Source organism: Triticum aestivum, chromosome 3D (genome assembly GCF_018294505.1).
Source record: "Triticum aestivum cultivar Chinese Spring chromosome 3D, IWGSC CS RefSeq v2.1, whole genome shotgun sequence".
Classification (NCBI taxonomy): Eukaryota; Viridiplantae; Streptophyta; class Magnoliopsida; order Poales; family Poaceae; genus Triticum; species Triticum aestivum.
The window spans coordinates 74,967,743-74,978,058 of record NC_057802.1 but is presented as its reverse complement, the minus strand read 5'-3'; positions in this window follow the sequence as shown (position 1 = coordinate 74,978,058).

The following is a 10,316-nucleotide window of genomic DNA, read 5'->3' as shown; positions in this document are numbered from 1 at the left end:
CCAAAACCAATCCACAGTTGGGGGTCCGGCGCAACCTCGTCAGGCGGCCTGTAGGGGTCCTCGTCGCTGCTAATCGAGTGAGCGTCCTCGGGGGGCGGCGACTCCTCGTCGGTGTGTGGGAAAACCGGCGGCGCCATGGCAGAGATTTGAGAGAGAGAGAGGGCGAGCAAGGGGAGGATGTAGATGACAATGCAGGCGGGACGACGTGAGCAAGGTAGTATTTATTGGCGGCCGGAATCTAGATCGACGGGGACAGTACACACACCGGTCGCCGGAATTTACGAGTACTGTAGTTTGAATTACACACAATTCCCGCAGCGAATCCGTGTGTGAACATAATAGCTGACGGTTTCCAACACAGAACCGTGTCTGATTATGACCCCCACCAATCACCTACCAAACCTCGAGCCGCGAGATTGAGTGCCAATCGTGTGGGGGCCGGTTGTCTTTCCAGATCTTTATATTCTCTTTTTTGAACACAGGATATTTACATCGTCTGATGATTTGTGAACTCGCACAAAAGTACACAAAAATATGATTTTTCAAACCGTTTTAGTTAGGCGTTGCATGCAGATGTAGTTCAAATTTGAATTACGGTCATTAAATGGTTAGAAAATCACTTAAATGTCTTTAATACGTCAAATGACCCCTGAAAATTTCCAAATTTTCACATGACAGTTGTATTAGTGCATGTTAAACATAGGAAAAAAATTGGAAGGCCGTAAGAGGAAGCTGTCTCCTGTCCGTCAGCAAACATGCATTGTTCCCTCTCGGAACCACGGACCTTCTAGTGAGTTGCTCTGGTTTGTGAGGGGTGTGTGTCCAAACTTTTGGCAAACATGCCAATTTTTTACCACATCATCTTGGTGGCATGACATTAAATCAAGCAAGGTTTCATGTTTTTCTGATCATTTTTTAATTTTTTGGAATTAAAATGCCTTGGCATGCACTCCATGCATGTGCCCATGCCTTGACACCAATATGTTTGAAAATTCCTTCGAATTTACTGCACATGGAATTAACTCGCACACAAGTACACGAAAATATGATTTTCAAACCGTTTTGGTTAGGCGTTGCATGTAGATGTAGTTCAAATTTGAATTACGGTCATTAAATGGTTAGAAAATCACTTAAATGTCTTTAGAAGGTCAAATGACCCCTGAAATTTACCAAATTTTCACATGACAGTTGCACGTTAAACGTAGGAAAAAAATTGAAGGCCGTAAGAGGAAGCTATCTCCTGTTCGTCATGAAACATGCATTGTTCCCTCTCGTTACCACGAACCTTCTAGCGAGTTGCTCCGATTTGTGAGGGGCGTATGTCCAAACGTTCGTCAAACATGCCAATTTCTTTACCTCATCGTCTTGGTGGCCCGACATTACATCAACCAAGGTTTCATGTGTTTCTGATCATTTTTCTTTTTTTTGAATTAAACTGCCATGTCACTCCATGCATACGTATGCATGTGTCCATGTCGTGAGACCAATATGTTTGAAAATTCCTTCTAATTTACTGCACATGGAATTAACTCGCACACAAGTACAAAGATATGATTTTTCAAACCGTTTTGGTTAGGCGTTGCATGTAGATGTAGTTCAAATTTGAATTATGGTCATTAAATGCTTAGAAAATCACTTAAATGTGTTTGAAAGGCGAAATGACCCCTAGAATTTCCCGAAATTTCACATTACAGTTGTAGTAGTGCACGTTAGACGTAGAAAAATTTCAAGGCCGTAAGAGGAAGCTATCTCCCATTCGTCATCAAACATGCATAGTTCCCTCTTGGAACCACGAACCTTCTAGCGAGTTGCTCCGGTTTGTGAGGGGTGTGTGTCCAAACTTTCGTCAAACATGCCAATTTCTTTACCGCATCATCTTGGTGGCATCACATTAAAGCAAGCAAAATTTCATGTTTTTCTCATCATTTTTTTCATTTTTTGGAATTAAAATGCCATGGCATGCACTCCATGCATGTGCCCATGCCTTGACACCAATATGTTTGAAAATTCAATATAATTTACTGCACATGGAATTAACTCGCACACAAGTACACAAAAATGTTATTTTTCAAACCGTTATGGTTAGGCGTTGCATGTAGATGTTGTTCAAATTTGAATTACGGTCATTAAATGGTTAGAAAATCACTTAAATGTCTTTAGAAGGTCAAATGACCCCTGAAATTTACCAAATTTTCACATGACAGTTGCACGTTAAACGTAGGAAAAAATTTGAAGGCCGTAAGAGGAAGCTATCTCCTGTTCGTCATCAAACATGCATTGTTCCCTCTCGGAACCACGAACCTTCTAGCGAGTTGCTCCGATTTGTGAGGGGCGTGTGTCCAAACGTTCGTCAAACATGCCAATTTCTTTACCTTGTCGTCTTGGTGGCCCGACATTACATCAACCAAGGTTTCATGTGTTTCTGATCATTTTTCTATTTTTTTGAATTAAACTGCCATGTCACTCCATGCATACGTATGCATGTGTCCATGTTGTGAGACCAATATGTTTGAAAATTCCTTCTAATTTACTACACATGGAATTAACTCGCACACAAGTACACAGATATGATTTTTCAAACCGTCTTGGTTAGGCGTTGCATGTAGATGTAGTTCAAATTTGAATTATGGTCATTAAATGGTTAGAAAATCACTTAAATGTGTTTGAAAGGTGAAATGACCCCTAGAATTTTCCGAAATTTCACATTACAGTTGTAGTAGTGCACGTTAGACGTAGAAAAAATTTCAAGGCCGTAAGAGGAAGCTATCTCCCGTTCGTCATCAAACATGCATAGTTCCCTCTCGGAACCACGAACCTTCTAGCGAGTTGCTCCGGTTTGTGAGGGGTGTGTGTCCAAACTTTCGTCAAACATGCCAATTTCTTTACCGCATCATCTTGGTGGCATGACATTAAAGGAAGCAAAATTTCATGTTTTTCTGATCATTTTTTAATTTTTTGGAATTAAAATGCCATGGCATGCACTCCATGCATGTGCCCATGCCTTGACACCAATATGTTTGAAAATTCAATATAATTTACTGCACATGGAATTAACTCGCACACAAGTACACAAAAATGTTATTTTTCAAACCGTTATGGTTAGGCGTTGCATGTAGATGTAGTTCAAATTTGAATTACGGTCATTAAATGGTTAGAAAATCATTTAAATGTCATTAAAACGTCAAATGACCCCTGAAATTTACCAAATTTTCACATGACAGTTGTATTAATGCACGTTAAACGTAGGAAAAAAATTTGAAGGCCGTAAGAGGAAGCTATCTCACGTTCGTCATCAAACATGCATTGTTCCCTCTCGGAACCACGAACCTACTAGCGAGTTGCTCCGGTTTGTGAGGGGTGTGTGTCCAAACTTTCGGCAAACATGCCAATTTCTTTACCACATCATCTTGGTGGCATGACATTACATCAACCAAGGTTTCATGTGTTTCTGATTTTTTGTGGAATTAAAATGCCATGCCACTCCATGCATACGTATTCATGCACATGTGTCCATGTCGTGATACAAATATGTTTGAAAATTCCTTCTAGTTTACTGCACATGGAATTAACTCGCACACAAGCACACAAATATGATTTTTCAAACTGTTTTGGTTACATGTTGCATGTAGATGTAGTTCAAATTTGAATTACGGTCATTAAATGGCTAGAAAATCACTTAAATGTCTTTAAAAGGTCAAATGACCCCTAGAATTTTGAAAAATTTCACATTACAATTGTACTAGTGCACGTTAGACGTAGAAAAAAATTTGAAGGCCGTAAGAGGAAGCTATCTCCCGTTCGTCATCAAACATGCATTGTTCCCTCTCGGAACCACGAGCCTTCTAGTGAGTTGCTCCGGTTTGTGAGGGGTGTGTCTCCAAACTTTGGTCAAACATGTCAATTTTTTACCACATCATCTTGGTGGCATGACATTACATCAACCAAGGTTTCATGTGTTTCTGATTTTTTATTTTTTTGGAATTAAAATGCCATGTCACTCCATGCTTAATTGTGTCATAGCCGTTAGACCAATATCTTTGAAAATTCCTTCCAATTTGCTGCACATGGAATTAAATCACACACAAGTACACAAAATATGAGTTTTCAAACCGTTATGGTTAGCTATTGCATGTACATGTAGTTCAAATTTCAATTACGGTCATTAAATGGCTAGAAAATCACTTAAATGTCTTAGAAGGTCAAATGACCCCTGAAATTTTCCAAAATTTGACATGACAGTTGTATTAGTACTTCAAAATTTCTCGTTCATTTAAAACACCATCCGTTGGCACTTTATTCCAAATTCGTCTTTCACAACTAATAAAAAATATCTACAACAAATGAAAAATCTAAGACTACTATAAGACTACTAAAAAATAATAAAACAAGAAAAAAATTTGAACGATTAAATTACTGCTCCCGAATATTCAACTGACCGATTAATTTCATATAACGTACTCTGTTTTTCTTTGCCAAATAAGCCAGCAAACGTCGACGTTTTCCCAAAAGTCTTCGTAGACCTCTTTCCGATGAAAAATCTTTTTTGTGTAATTCCAAATGTGAAGCAAGTTGTTTTCTAGGAACCATTTGTGTGTCTATTTAAGTCTCCCTCCTTAAGCTTCGCCGGCTCGTCTGCTCTAGTGCCGGCAACCCCCGAATCCACGAATCCCGATCCCCATTCCCGCACCCCCTTCTTGCAAAGATGACGCCGTGGAAACGCTTCGTGAAGGCCCGTACAATGGCTGCGTCCCCCTCGAGCGCCGCCGCCTGCGCCGGGAGCACTGCCGCCTACGCCAAGAGTGCCGCCGCATCCGCATTGAGCGCGGCCGCTTCCGCCGAGAGGGCGTCTACGGCAGCCGACAGGGCAGCTGCAGCAGCTGCTGCGACGGCGGCTGCAAACACCGAGAGCGCTCGAGCTGCCGTCCATGCCGCTGATGTCGCCCTGGCCCGGGTCGAGGCCATCCACACCAAGATCGAGGATGCACATGCCAAGATATTCCAGGCCACCTCAGACTCCAGCATGCAACCCATGTCTGAAAAGGCGGCGGTGGTCATGGAGCACCTGCTTCCTCATGAGGTCACTGAGCGGGACCTGGAGATGCAGGAGGCGGCCGAGATCGAGGAGTGCCGGGAGGAGGAGTTACACGTGGCCGAGGTCGAGGTAGAGAAGAGTCTGTCCGTCGAGGAATCGGCGGTGGAGTACCAACGTGAGCTCTGGCGCAGCCACTACTACGAGTACTAGAACCTTGAGGGCGGCGTCGAGGACGAGGACGCAGTCGACTTCAGCAGGGTGGACGTGGAGTCCACCAACAGTGGCATGTCGCCAGGACAAATCATCGACGTCTCATCTCACACCGGCGATGCATAGGCTGGCGTGGTGGCAGATTTTTAATTATGCGTACTTAGGCTTTGTTTTAATGCTGGTCTTTTGTTAGAGCAATGTTTAGGTCAACTGGCTCTGTGTAATTACTAAAATTGCTCGATTCAGTAAGTGTGGTCTGTCTGCTGTACGCTCTTTTGTGTGCCCAAATTAGCAAGCGATGTTAAATTATGCAATGACGCACCCGGGGAATTTTCGACCAAAATTTGAATTATCAAACTCATCCCATGCGCGTAAAGCAGAAGAATCGATTGCGATGCACACAATCGTTCAAAGTGAATGGTCCGGCGGCACCGCGCGCGTTCAAAGTGAATGTGCCCATGCCTTGAGACCAAAATTTGAATTATCAAACTCATCCCATGCGCGTAAAGCAGAAGAATCGTTTGCGATGCACACAATCGTTCAAAGTGAATGGTCCGGCGGCACCGCGCGCAAAGTTTCCCTCCACATTTCCAAAATTTTGGCCTACCGCCAAAATACCAACCCCCGCCCCCCTTCCCCACCCCCTTTTCTCCCCGACCACAAGTCACATTTCCCCTGTTTTCTCCTTCCTTCCTTCCTTGCTAAGCCATAGCCGCTTCCTCTCTCTCTCCGTCTCGCATCCTACCGCCAGGGTCGCCATGGTCTTCTTCAAAGAGATCTCCAACGGTTCCTCCTCCGGCGACTACTCCTTCACCACCCGGGTATGCCTCTCTTCTCTCTCTTGGGCTATGACTTGGAATGAAGGATTTTTACCCAGAAGTCGATTTGAGTTGTTTCTTCCTCTTGTAGCTCCCTAAGACCATCAGTGGCAACGAATGGACCGGGTGGCTGAAGATCTATCTGCTCGTTGTCACCATCAATCTCCATGCGTGAAGCTACTTGCGTTTGATTCTGTGAACATTGGGAGGAAGTTTCTAGCATGTGCAGAGAAGGTTAGACCCTCTTCCATTGTTACAAATCATTTGTTAGATGTGATTCAGACATTGTCACGGTCCCAACCCGTTCATACCACACCTTCAACCAAACGCATCCTAAGAAAGTGTCACAGTTTGTACCTAGTATCTTAAATTGTTGCCATCTCATTAGCGGTGCCATTAGAAAATTATTTCGCACCGCTTCAGCAGTTTGTGAAGCCAACTTTGGTCCACACATCCGAGCAGCCACGCAGTAAAATACTAAATCTTTATGGCACGAAGGAACTGGGCATCGGAGCAACTACGTGCTCCGGAGTCCGGGTCCCTGATTTGTTTTCCGCTGCATCGGCTCGCCAGTTCAGGGCACCGGTGCGAGATGTAGCAACACTTGTCTTTACACCAGTTTGGCCTACATAGTGTCGCTATGCTGTTCTATGTTACTAAATTTGTGCATGTACACACCTGTTAGTATCAATTTTCTATCATCCAAACACTGTCGCTATGCTGTTGCAGTTATATTTACCTTCCTCATAAAATGTTCAATTTGTTATTTATTGTACATGAGTAAGAACTTGTAGGGTCGTTGTAGTTAATTATAGCTTCTGATATTCCAGAATTTGGTTGTTGTCACAGTACCAGTTATTTCATTTGCTCATTGATCTTTTTGAGAAGATATGTCATAATTAACATATTTCTTTAGTTTTTCAAAATAAGCATTGGTGATCTTCTATGTTGGTATAAACCCATTTCCCCTACAATTGTTACTGATCTAGTTTTAAATATTATAGGATGAACTGAAGTGTTCTTACTTGGAGTGGGTTGATCAAGAGTGGCCAGAGTCTTTGAAGATGTGCCTAATGAAGCTCCGGAGCATGTATGAGGAAGTGAACACACGTAGGCTTACAGAAAGTCTTGTCAACGTTGAAGCATATTTCAAGATGCGGGATAAAAAGTTGAAGGTGGAGAATGAGCTCAGATTTTTTAAATCAGACTTTGCTAAGATGGTGTTGGTGAAGGAGAAGGCACTTTCCCAGTTGGCCTGTGCCAAACGGGTTCTTACTGAACTGAAAACAGAGGTGGATAAGACGAGCCTGGATGATCTCGATTAGGGAAATGAATATATTGTTCTTATGAAGTTGAACTAGCTATATGTTGTACTGTGATGTTTTCATGTAGCTACCATACTGTGATGTTATAATATATTTATGTGCCTGATATGAAATTGGCAAACAGCTGTTCGGTATGAAATGTGAATTTGCGTAATACTGGAATTATTAATTGTAAACTAATAAACCTGCTAAATGTGTCATGGACCTATGCAAACGGTTCTACCAGTAAAAGTGCTTGTGATGGATAGCCCAATGCCACACAGTTTTCTTCATCAAATCGTGTGTGATATAGTTGATAAAGAAAGACTGTGTGTGATAGTTGCACCTTTCACACACGAGCCTACACATAAAACTGTGTGGGATTTACGTCCGAACGGAAACGTTTTCCCTGGATTGACTGTGTGGGATGTACATAAGAACGGAAACGTATTCCTTGGATTGACTGTTTGTGATATACATACGAACGGAAATGTTTTTCTGGGATTCACCATGTGGGATGTACATACCTACGGAAATGATTTGCTCGGATTACCGAGTGGGATGTACATACCTACGGAAATGATTTTCTCGGATTACCGTGTGGGATGTACATACCTACGGAAATGATTGGGTTTCGATGCCTCGCCCGATCGCACACGGCCCCAGCCTCGGTCCCAGGAGGGCCTATCCCCGATGATTTCTGGGTCATGTGGGAAGGACACCCTATCGCACACACTCACTTGGCGACGGTTCCATATGCCGTCGCGGAAAGGGGTTGAAAATTGTTTGTTTAGGACCGACGCGCACCAGTGAAAGATATGAAGGCCGCCAGCGTGGCCGTTGAAGGTCCGCCCAGAGACAAGGTCCACCGAACACCGGAGCGCTACTTCAACGATGTCCTTGAGGGTGCCTGTTTAATAGAGGGTCAATGCTCAAAGGATATTATGTTCGAGTAAATGTATCCGAGCTACCCAGACATTTTATCATAAACCAATGTTTTTGTAATATATATGTGCCTGTTATCTTGAATTACTTCTCCTCCTGTGCGGCCGTTTGTATCTCTGAGAGTTTTCCAGTCGTCGGCTTCAGCCCCCACGTAGATAGTACGGGGGTGTTCGGGATAGCACATAATCACACTTGACCCAACGTCTTGGTCCGTAAAGGAGGTGGTAGTGCGGCGAACGAGGCAATCGGACTGTGTGGCTTTATCACTCTCACATAGCCAGAGGAGTTTTACAATGGGCTTGTAAGATAGCCATTGGTGCGTATTTGGCGATCGAACTTAGATGCCTTAGACGCGTGACTGAAAAAGAAAAGCCAGCCCTTCGTGTAATACGGAAGAAATCGCTAGAGATTTAATAAGTCACCGAATTGCTTACCGGCTCTCGCCATATCACGACAGTCAGTTTTCGGCTTTCTCTACTGAGGTGCTTGACCGTGCTAGCCGGAAACACAATCGCAGTAGTTCTCCCTTTACTACCTTAGCCGAAAACGGAACGTAAGCTGGCAAGCACAGGAGCCGGGCAACCCAACTATTGATCAAAGACGTGATTCGAAGCCGATGCATATAATGCAGTATTCAGGACGCCGAAGTGTACTCTTAGAGTGTTCGGACTTTCTATTGTTTGAAGATATATATATATGGCTTGAATAGAGCCCCTAGCGATTTAAGTCGCACCAAGGTGTATATGCCAATTTGGATGTGAAATGGAAAAATAGATTAAAAAATAAGCCAACACCGAATAGGGTTGGGCGAAAAATTGTTTCCATTATGATCTGATTATTACGTCAAAGCGTATTTGTACAGAAGATGCAATAAGCATCACAGGTATTTTACATGCCAAAGATTAGGGAAAGTTGTATATAGGTCCTAAAAGCAAAAAGACGATCTTGAAGATCCTTTGGACACTCTGCCGCACGTCTGCGCCGCTTTTCGCCTTGGTGTATGATCCTTGGAGAGGATCAACAATTAAGAATGCATAAGGGGCCTAGAATGAGGCCCATGTTACCACCTGAAATTGATGTGGGTTATAAAGAACCTGAAAAAGAAAAACAAGAAAAAGGTGGAACAATATGGAGGTCCGGATAGGGTCGAGCCGTACCGTGGACCTCATGTTTAGCCTGCCTCCGACCTTGCCCATGGTATTTTTAGTGTGTAGTTATGTATGCGCGGTACATATGCCGCTATCAGGTCTGGGCCTCGTCGGAGGCCGAATTGCTAATCTAGCTCTGGACGAGCCAGACTGTTATTATGCAGGGTAGACCGGACTCATTTAACAATGTCCGGAGGCTTGACTAGCAGTGTAGTATTCGTCTTTGCGAAGCCCCCTGCACCTCGGCTGCAAGGGCCGCGGTATGCTCCTCTATATGGAGGGAGCGCTCCATGTTTCCATTGACTGTTATAACGCCACATGGTCCAGGCATCTTGAGCTTTAGATAAGCGTAGTGCGGGACTGCATTAAAACGGGCGAAAGCGGTTCGTCCGTGTAGTGCGTGATAGCCGCTACGAAACGGGACGATGTCGAAGATCAGGTCTTCACTTCGGAAGTTATCCGGTGAGCCGAAGACGACTTCCAACGTTATGGATCCTGTGCAACAGGCCTCTATGCCGGGTATTACCCCTTTAAAGGTGGTTTTAGTGGGCGTGATCCTTGATGGATCAATGCCCATTTTACGGACGGTGTCGTGATAAAGTAGATTGAGACTGCTGCCGCCATCCATAAGGACTCGCGTGAGGTGTAATCCGTCAATAATTGCATCGAGGACCAATGCAGCCAAACCTCCATGATGGATATTGGTCGGATGGTCTCTGCAATCAAAGGTGATCGGACAGGCTGACCACAGGTTAAATTTTGGAGCGACTAGCTCGGTGGCGTAGACGTCCCTTAACGCGCGCTTGCGCTCCCGCTTAGGGATATGAGTAACTTAGATCATGTTCACCGTTTTGACCTC